Raw genomic sequence first — 9155 nt, forward strand, 5'->3', positions numbered from 1 at the left:
CCTCCTTATAAAGCAGAGGTTCTGCCCATTGGGACATTCACGTATGGATCCACAAAGTCTGTCCTTGCATTTGTAACATATCAGGGTGTCTCCTGGATGAAAGTTATGAAATATGGAAATATTACATTGATATTTTTTTTTGGTAATCTTATTTACGTATGAGGTCCGTGATGGCGAACACGTAGCCCTCTATGCAGGCATGCAAGCCGTCACCTAGCTGAGCTCCATTGAGCATGGACCTGCCTCTCAGCTAAGGTGACCAGACGTCCCGCATTTGGCGGGACAGCCACACTTTTTCATGCATTTTCCCACGTCCCACACGCTTCTTTAAAAAGCACGCTTTTTTTGGCGCTCGCAGCTCCCGACAATCAGCTCCTAGCTTGCTGGGCTGGCTCATCGTTCCGTTCTATCCTACAAATTTAAGCCAGCCCAGCCTGCCGCTCATTGATTGGATTGGCCTGGACTCCAGCCAATCAGTGAGCTGGCTAGGATGGAAAATTTTCAGCATGCCACGTGCTGAAAATTTTCCATCCCAACCAGCTCACTGATTGGCTGGACTCCTTAGCTGAGCACGCCTGCGCGAGTCTCCATTTCATTTCGTCTTTGTTTTGGGGTTGCAGCTGCGCTTATTCACTGGTGAGTAAATCATGTTCATGTTATGATTTGGTACCGGTGGGAATTGGGAGGCACTGGGGGGAGGACACAGCCCTCCTCTCCTCCTTCTCCCCCTTTGCGAAGTTCACAGCCAGCCCCTGTGCTGCGCTGGCACGGGCGGCAAAGCTCTGGAACCGAGTGGAAGTTCTCGGGCGGCTGCTCCCTCCTGCCGTGGAGTCCGTTTGTCGTCCGTTTCAGTCATCAAGATAACTTCCACCTGCTTCCGGGGCTCCCGCCGCCCAGCAGAAGCCCCTGAACCACGTGGAAGTTCTCGGGCAGCTGCCCCCTCGCTCTCCTGCCGTGGAGTCCGTTTGGAGTCCATTTCAGTCGTCAAGATAACTTCCACTCGCTTCCGGGGCTCTCGCCGCCCAGCAGAAGCCCCTGAACCACGTGGAAGTTCTCTGGCGGCTGCCACTTCGCTCTCCTGCCGTGGGGTCCGTTTGGAGTCCATTTCAGTCGTCAAGATAACTTCCACTTGCTTCCAGGGCTCCCGCCGCCCGGCAGAAAGATCAAATGGTCTAGAAATAGGAAACCTGAGTTCTAGTCCAACTTTGGCCATGAAAGGCAAGTTAGTGACTTTGGACTTAATCACCTCTCTGCCCATCCAACCTTCACAGCGTTGTTGCTGTGGGGGAAATAGGAGGAAGGAGTATTAGGTTTCTTCCTCATTACAAAACTAGATAGCCATATTACTTAGACTTTTATTCCGCTGCACAGTCCTTTACGACCCCCTCTAAGCAGGTTACAGAGTCAGCCTCTTGCCTGCAACAATCTGGCTCCTCATTTTACCGACCTCGGAAGGATGGAAAAGGCCGAGTCAACCTTGAGTGTGTGAGATTCAAACTGCCGAACTTCAGGCAGCCGGCAGTAAGCAGAATTAGCCTGCAATGCTGCATTTTAACCCCTGCGCCACAGCAGCTGGGATAAAAACTGGGATAAAAAAACCCCTAATCTCTTTTGAAAGACACTATTAAATGGATATCTAAATGGCTGGTCTACGTGTGGAAGCTAAGCAGGGTTGGGGTGGGTGAATCCTAGGATGGGAGACTCCCAAGGCTGTATGATAGATTGGTGGGTCCCAGGAATCTCAGCAACAACAACCAATCTCTGGTTGACGTTGAGGACTGCCCAGGCTTGACTTGGAGGAGGCATCTCTGGTCCCCTTTGGCCGCACCGTCCAAAATACTGAAGGACGGCAAAGCCAGAGGGAGGTGAGCAGAAACATTTTTCATCTCCTTCCCTGGAGGAATCCCATGGCAGAACTCACTACGCAAAGGAGCCTCCACTTTCAGAGGCAGTCTACCCCAGAATTCCATTTCCCCCCCTGAAGGCTCCCATGGACCTTCCTTATGCAGGGCAAAAGGGTGAGAAAGTCCCAACAACAGGATGGACCACAACTACCCTACCTCTCCCCTTGTTTTGGGTTTGATTATCATCCAAGATCAAAGTTTGGTGACCTTACCAAAGTCTAGGCACACGACTGTCACCACCAGCAAGGTCAGCAGCAGACTTTTCATCTTGAGATCTTCTCTTTAGCCTTCAAAGTGTAGCCCAGGATGGAAGCAGACACTTATTTATACCCCTCGGAGATGGGGTGGGTGGGAGGAGGCTGGATCTCCAGGATTAAGGGAGAAGGAAGGGGAGATTCAGGAGAAAAGGGAAGGGCAGGGGGTGTGGCCTTTTTGCCCCCGACACCAAAAAAGATCGGATGGCCACACAGGGAAGAAATATATTTTAGAACTCAAGAGAATATTTTAGAAATTAAACAATTTGAAAATAAATACATAAAAATATGCAAAGCAAAAGTTTCCTTATTGCCCTTGTTGGGTGCGGCGAGAGATACAACTGGGAAGAACAGAGATGTGATATCAGTATATTCTTCTTTAATGGAGAGCCAGCCCTTTTCGAATAAGGGTGTATGTTAAATCCAGAAGAGGTGAGCAAGATGAAAAAATGGGGGCATCAGGACTTTCTGTTGCAGATCCTCAAACTTGTTGCAACAGATGCTCCTCTTGTTTCCCAAATGCTCTTTTGTCTCTGACCTGCTGGAACAGTGAGCCCCCAAGCATCTCTGGAAGACGGCGATGCTAAAGAAGGAGCTCTTTACACTACTGTGCCCCACTTCCCAGGTCGCTCATCAGAAGCTATGAAGAAGCTCCCCCAATTCATCAAATGGGTCCCTCCACTGTTGGACCATCCAACGTTGAAATGTCCTCCTCCACCTGCTCCTCTTCCTGACCAGCTCCACCGGTTCCTGGTCCAGATCCTTTTCCAATCTTATTCTTCTCTTTAATCATGACGGTTCTCCTGGAGACCCCCCCTTTTTTTAAGCAGGCTACATAAAATTATCTGAGCATGGTTTGGAAGGAGAACATTGCACTCACGTGCATGGACCGTGTTACCCTGATAAGGAAACGCCTGCGGGGACACGGCAAGCATAAAGAACACCCAGAACCAACCATTTAATCAGGGTTTCCTCTTCCCTGTTATCTACTGAACATCTTGGCCTTTAACCACAGTTAATCTCACTGATTTGAAAAAGCTTAGATTCCAAAAAAAATGCCTATGTTGCTCCATAATTTGATGTTCTAGTGGATTTTGCTCATGGATCAAGGGGCGTTTTTGAGAATATGCGCAATATTTAAGCAGCATGCTTGGGATTAAACCGAAAAGCTTCATCACTGGAGCTTTTCAGAAGAGACTGGGAAAAACCCTTGTCTGAAATGGTAGAGGGTCTCCTGCTTGAGTAGGGGGGTGAACCAGAAGACCCCCAAGGTCCCTTCCAGCTCAGTTCTGATTGATGGATAAAGCAGAAATCATCCAAGCTTTATCAGCAACAAGCTCAGTTCCCTTCTTCTGTTTGAGGGAGTTCAGTGTTATGTTTTGGTCTGCTTCAATTGTGTACTCTGCGCAGATTTTGCTGCCTGCGATAAATTCAGGGAGAGACGACAATTGTACAGGAGCTCCTATATTGCAGGTGGAATGGTACCTTCCATCTTCAAGACAGAGACTGCTTGCTTCTTCATTGGGTCTGTTCTTCATTTCCTTCTTTCCCAATTATCTCTTTTAAATAAAGTTTTATTAATTTTCTACTATTACATTTAATTAGTGTTTGGTAAACATCCCGTTCTCTGGGTTTTTTTCTGTCTGCTTAACAATACTAATTATATTCCTGATCTTTACCCCTTTTTTCCAGACATTGATAAAATAAATTGGGTCTGTCCCAGTTTCCCTTCTTTCCCAATTATCTCTTTTAAATAAAGTTTTATTAATTTTCTACTATTACATTTAATTAGTGTTTAGTAAACATCCCGTTCTCTGGGTTTTTTTCTGTCTGCTTAACAATGCCAATTATATTCCTGATCTTTACAGCTCTTTTGCAGACATTGATAAAATAAATTCCATGTTTGGTAGCATTCTGTATCTTCCTTCCCTTTGATCTTCAAAGCAAGTCTGTCCATTTCTGCACAATCCAACATCATCTAGTGGCATTTCTTCATTATTCCAAGGCTGAGCATATAAAACCCTCACTGCTGTTAATACATGCGATATTAGATTTAGACTTTGTTTATCAAACGTTTCTGGTACTATGTCTAATAAAAGAAGTTCAGGTTTAAGATCAACATGTTTTCCTGAAGTCTTTTCTAGCCACATGTGTATTTTTGTCCAAAGTTTTCTTGCTTTAAAACACGTCCACCACAGATGATAACATGGGCCAGGTTTTTGGTTACATTTCCAACGTTTACTAGACATATCTTCTCCATCTCCTCAACCTGGATCTCCAGCCCCCACAAGGTGGAGTAATGGTATATATAACTTCTTTCTCCCGTCCTGGACTGCACTTTGAAGGCTGGAGAGGAGATTGCAAGATGAAAGCTTTGCTATTTGCGTTGTTGGTGGTGGCACTCATGTGCAAGGACCCAGGTAGGCTCCCGAACCTTTGATTTCAGATGATGATCAAAGTCAGACTGAGGGAAGTTTGGTGTGTGAAGCCGTTGTGCTCCATTCTGGGGGTGGGACTTTCTCCCTGTTCTGTTCTGCATAAGGAGGCTCCATGGGAGCCTTTAGGAGGGAAGAGGAGTTCTCAATTTGAAGAGAAGCCCATAGCTGAGACAGCGGGTGGCCCCGCGGGTATTCTGAGGTAGACTGCCTCTGAAAGTAGAGGTTCCTTTGCAAAGTGAATTCTTCCATGGGATTAATCTTGGGAATGCGATGAAAAATATCTCCTTGACTTAATCCTCCCTCTCCCTCCCTCTGATGCTGAGTTTTCTCAATTGTACGGCCAAAGGGGATCAGAGATGCCACCTTCAAGTCAAGAATGGGTTTTCTTTGACATCAACCTGAGGTTGGTTGACATTTCTGGGATCTTAGGATTAATCAGGCTCCAAGCAGAGACCGACCTCTCAGGTTCTCGTCTGATGATATATTATGATCTCTTTCAGAAAAGGTTTTTTTTCCCCCAATCTCACCTTCATTACATTTATTATTAATCCAAGGTGGTAAACAAACCAAATGCTCCTTTCATGCTCAAATACCATTTCCCCCTGAACAAAGGACCCAGAGAAATGGGTTGAGGGAAGAGAAAGTTTGACAGGTGGGGATTTCTTGGTTCAGGTGGGACTGGATCTCACAGACTCCTTGTTTGCAAACTATTCTATTATCTTTCTAATAACGTTTCCCCAGCTGACTTTATTCTACACAGGTAATCTACGATAATACACGATAAGACAAGATCAGAGAAGCATCGAAGTAAGAGAGATCTCTCTTGTTTCTTTTATCCAGTCGCGAGTCTGAAATGTTACTACTGGCGCGATTTTCCAGTGACATGCTTCGCGGGAAGCAAGTATTGTTACAATTTGAATCACAGCTACGGGGGACTGAGTAAGCAAAGTTCCCTTCGTTTCTCGCGGCTTTTCTCCTTGTATGGAAATTAGAGCGCCTAAGAATTGGGGGTTTTATCGGACATGCCTGTGCCCTGAACTCACGGCCTCTTGCCGTTCAGTCTAAGGCAGGGGTGTCAAACTTGATTTCATGGAGGGCTGCATCAGGGTTGTGTTTGATCTCAGGAGCCGGGGTAGCCGTGAGCATGGTGGCTATAACCAGCTCGATGTCACTTGGGACGGGGTCACCTGTGGTGGCCCAGGAGCAGCTGGGGGATCCACTGTCTCTCTCGGAGGAGGAAGGTGAGACAAGGAGGCAATGGGGAGCAAGTGCCCAGCCCAATCCTTGAGCTCCGACGGCACCGGGACCCCACAGCTGAGGTCGAGCCCCTCTTCCCTCAGGGGGGTGACTGGCTACGCTTACCTCCTCTTTGAGGCTACTGTGGTTGTTCTCACTCTCCTTCGCCAGGTGTGTATGTGTGGGGCAAAGTGTACAGGTCAGAGGGAGGCCCACTCCCTCTCTGCATGAGGAGACCTGGCTTTGTAACTAAAGATCCTCAGAAATAGGATGGGAGACCACCAGGAGAGGTCAGGAGGAGGAGACAAGGGGATGGCAAAAGGGCAGCAGGATTGTTGGTGGCCAAGTACTAAGGCAGGACTTCCCTCAAACTCTTCATCCCTCTCATTATAATCTCCTTCCTTCCTTCCTTCCTTCCTTCCTTCCTTCCTTCCTTCCTAACTTCCCTTTCCTCTTTTCTTCTTTTCCTTCCCTCTTTATTCTTCTTCTTTCTTCCTTCCACTCTTCCCTTCTTTTTCCTTCTTTGCTTTCTTCTTATCTTTCCTTCTTTTTCTTTGTGTTTCCTCTTTTCTTTTCTTCTTCGTTCTTTCCTCTCCCCTCTTGGATGCTGAAATGCAAAAGAGAAAACATTTCTTTTTCTTTTTTCTTTATTTTTCATTCTGCAATTTCCTTTTTTATATATAACATTTCCATATCCACAAGGACAGTGTACTGCATGGGTACAATCTCTTTTAACAAACCTCATACACACATTAATTATAACCATTTTTCTCTAACTCGGTTCACCCTAATCTTCACTGATCCTTATTAAACATTTTCCGTTATTTAATTAAACACTCTGTTCAGTTTTATCATATTAGTTAATATCAAACCTTATAGACATCACATTTATCACTCTTATACTCCAAGTCTAATAATCATACTTCCTTATCCTATTTATTCAACATTCATTATTTAGTTACACACTTACTTCATTTTTATTTACATATCCTCCTTAATTTTAAATTTCTGATTGCTGCTTCTATTTTCTAACCATTGATAAAATAGTTCCCAAGTTAAAAAGTATTCTGCATCTTCCTTATCCTTAATCTTCAAAGTTAATCTATCAATTTCAGCACACTCAAATATTTTCTTTATTACATTTTCCTCTGTAGATACACTTTTATTTTCCCAATTTTGTGGATACACAATTCTCGCTGCTGTTATCATATGTAAAATTAAATAAGTACTTCTTTTGTTATATTTTTCCGGTAGAATACCCAGCAAAAACATTTCTGGTTTTCAGTCTATTTGTTGTTTTGTCATTCTTTCTAGCCACTGTTTTATTTTTGATCCACCACATATGATAATAAGAACCTGGTAGCTGTTCGTATTTCCAACATTTGGGAGATAAGTTTCGAAGCATCTTTGCCATTCTTGCGGGTGGCAAACGTCACCTATAAAATATTTTATACACATTTTCTTTGTAGGCTGTTGGCGTCACCAATTTATAACCTCCTTCCCAAAGTTTTTGCCATTCATCTAATTCTACAGTACATCAAAATGTTTTCGATTTTTGCTATCATTGTTTCTTTTACTTGTTCTACTTCGATTTTAAAATTCAACGAGGAGCTTTATTTATTTTTTTATTAGTTTGTCAGAAAGGGAAAGAGGAAAAACAAGGAAAAAGAAGGTTGTAGGTCAAAATTGTAGATCAGCACCTGGTCAGCCTGGGCTGGCCCAGCCCATCACAGGCTGGTCCTTTGCTATTTCTAGGATGGCCCTGTGGGCCAGATCAAAAGGGTGACCCGACAGATGCGCGCATGACGAAAGAGCGCCGACAAAACCGTGGCGCGAAAACCACGATGTCATCAACGCGCCCACAAACAGCGCACCCACAACAGCGCGCTGACAGAAGCGTGATTTAAGTTAAGGTAAGGGTTAGGTTCAGGGTTAGGTTTAGGGTTAGGTTTAGGGTTAGGTTTAGGGTTAGGTTTAGAGTGGCGCAGTGGTTAAATGCAGCACTGCAGGCTGACTGCTAGATCAGCAGTTCAGCGGTTCAAATCTCACCGGCTCAGGGTTGACTCAGCCTTCCATCCTTCCGAGGTGGGTAAAATGAGGACCCGGATTGTTGTTGGGGGCAATTATGCTGACTCTGTAAACCGCTTAGAGAGGCCTGAAAGGCCTATGAAGCGGTATATGTCTACTGTTATATTGCTATTATTATATAGAGTGTGCTTCTGTCGGCGCGCTTTAGAACTCGCGGCTTTCTCGCCGCGGTTTCATCGGGCGCGCTTTTGTCGAGCGTGCATTTGTCGGTGAACCGATCAAAAGCAACCCGTGGGCCCCCAGGTCTTTACTTTGATACCCCTGGTCTAAACGATGCCTGGAAAGCCAGGGGGGTCGGAATGGGGAGCCCCATCTATTCCAGGAACAACCCAGATTGGGAGGGGAACTTTCTTTATAGAAAGAGGGAGGGAAAAGCTGGTGGAACAGGGGTGTCCTATGGACGTGTGCAAATTTGGCCCTTGCAGATTAAGCAGTGAAACTTACTTTCCCCAGGATTCTTGTTTAATATTTTACTCTCGAGTATTCAGGAGAGGAGAAAGGAGGTCTGCCTTCATGCTGGGAGGGAATGCATGAACGTGTCTTCAGGGTGGGTTTACCGTTTTGTTCAGAAACAACCGCAGATCAATTTTGGGTGCTGCAAATGTTTTGTTTTACATTTCCTTTCCAGAGCTGGAAAACGGATGTGCCCCAGAATGCCCTGGATCACAGCATGGAAATAAAGTTAAATGTTGCTCAGCTGATCTTTGCAACATGATTCCTTAAAATATCCTTTTGAGTTTTGCTCTCATCCATCGTGGACCTTCCATGGAGATTTCTGCTTCTGGCCTTTCCCACAAGCTGGCCCTTCCTTAATTCCCCTTCTGCTTTCTTTGACACCCCCCCCCCAACACCTTCTCTCCCCTTTCTCCTGTTCTACAAGTTTCGTTCTGCTGTTTCTGTACTTTGGTGACTGAATAAACTTCTGCATTTAAATTCAAGGGTTTGGGATGCGTGTGACGTGATGTGTCCATTTTCCTTTTTTGCAAGTTGATTTGCAGAAGGGTAGAAGGCTGAAGGTTATTTTTTTTATCCACTTCACTGATAAATCTTTTGTCAGCGTTCCAAGTATCATGTAGAATTAAATCAGAGTCCAAGGCAAAACGATCCTTAAAGTTCCAATTTAATAAATCAGACATCTTAGCACATCTGTGAAATCCCAAATCTGGAAATTACATCAGAATCCCACCCAGTTAAAAGTTCATGATCTTGTCCCCATACCCACAATCCATCACATG

At 44.9% G+C, this 9155-nt stretch overlaps 1 long non-coding RNA gene and 1 pseudogene across 1 annotated transcript; one reads left to right on the forward strand and one right to left on the reverse strand.

Annotated features, from left to right (window-relative positions):
• LOC148049061 (weak neurotoxin 10 pseudogene) overlaps window positions 1–2260 on the reverse strand; it is a 2995-nt pseudogene extending 735 nt beyond the window's left edge.
• A 2256-nt stretch (window positions 2261–4516) lies between these two features.
• On the forward strand, window positions 4517–8758 carry LOC148049062 (uncharacterized). The gene is made up of 3 exons (XR_015695373.1): window positions 4517–4578; window positions 5437–5535; window positions 8549–8758. It is a non-coding gene; the product is annotated as an uncharacterized LOC148049062 (long non-coding RNA).
• Window positions 8759–9155: the final 397 nt, after the last annotated feature.

Source organism: Thamnophis sirtalis, unplaced genomic scaffold (assembly GCF_051295495.1).
Source record: "Thamnophis sirtalis isolate CommonGarterSnake01/CBP01778 unplaced genomic scaffold, rThaSir2_p1.2 scaffold_2, whole genome shotgun sequence".
In the NCBI taxonomy this organism is placed as follows: domain Eukaryota; kingdom Metazoa; phylum Chordata; class Lepidosauria; order Squamata; family Natricidae; genus Thamnophis; species Thamnophis sirtalis.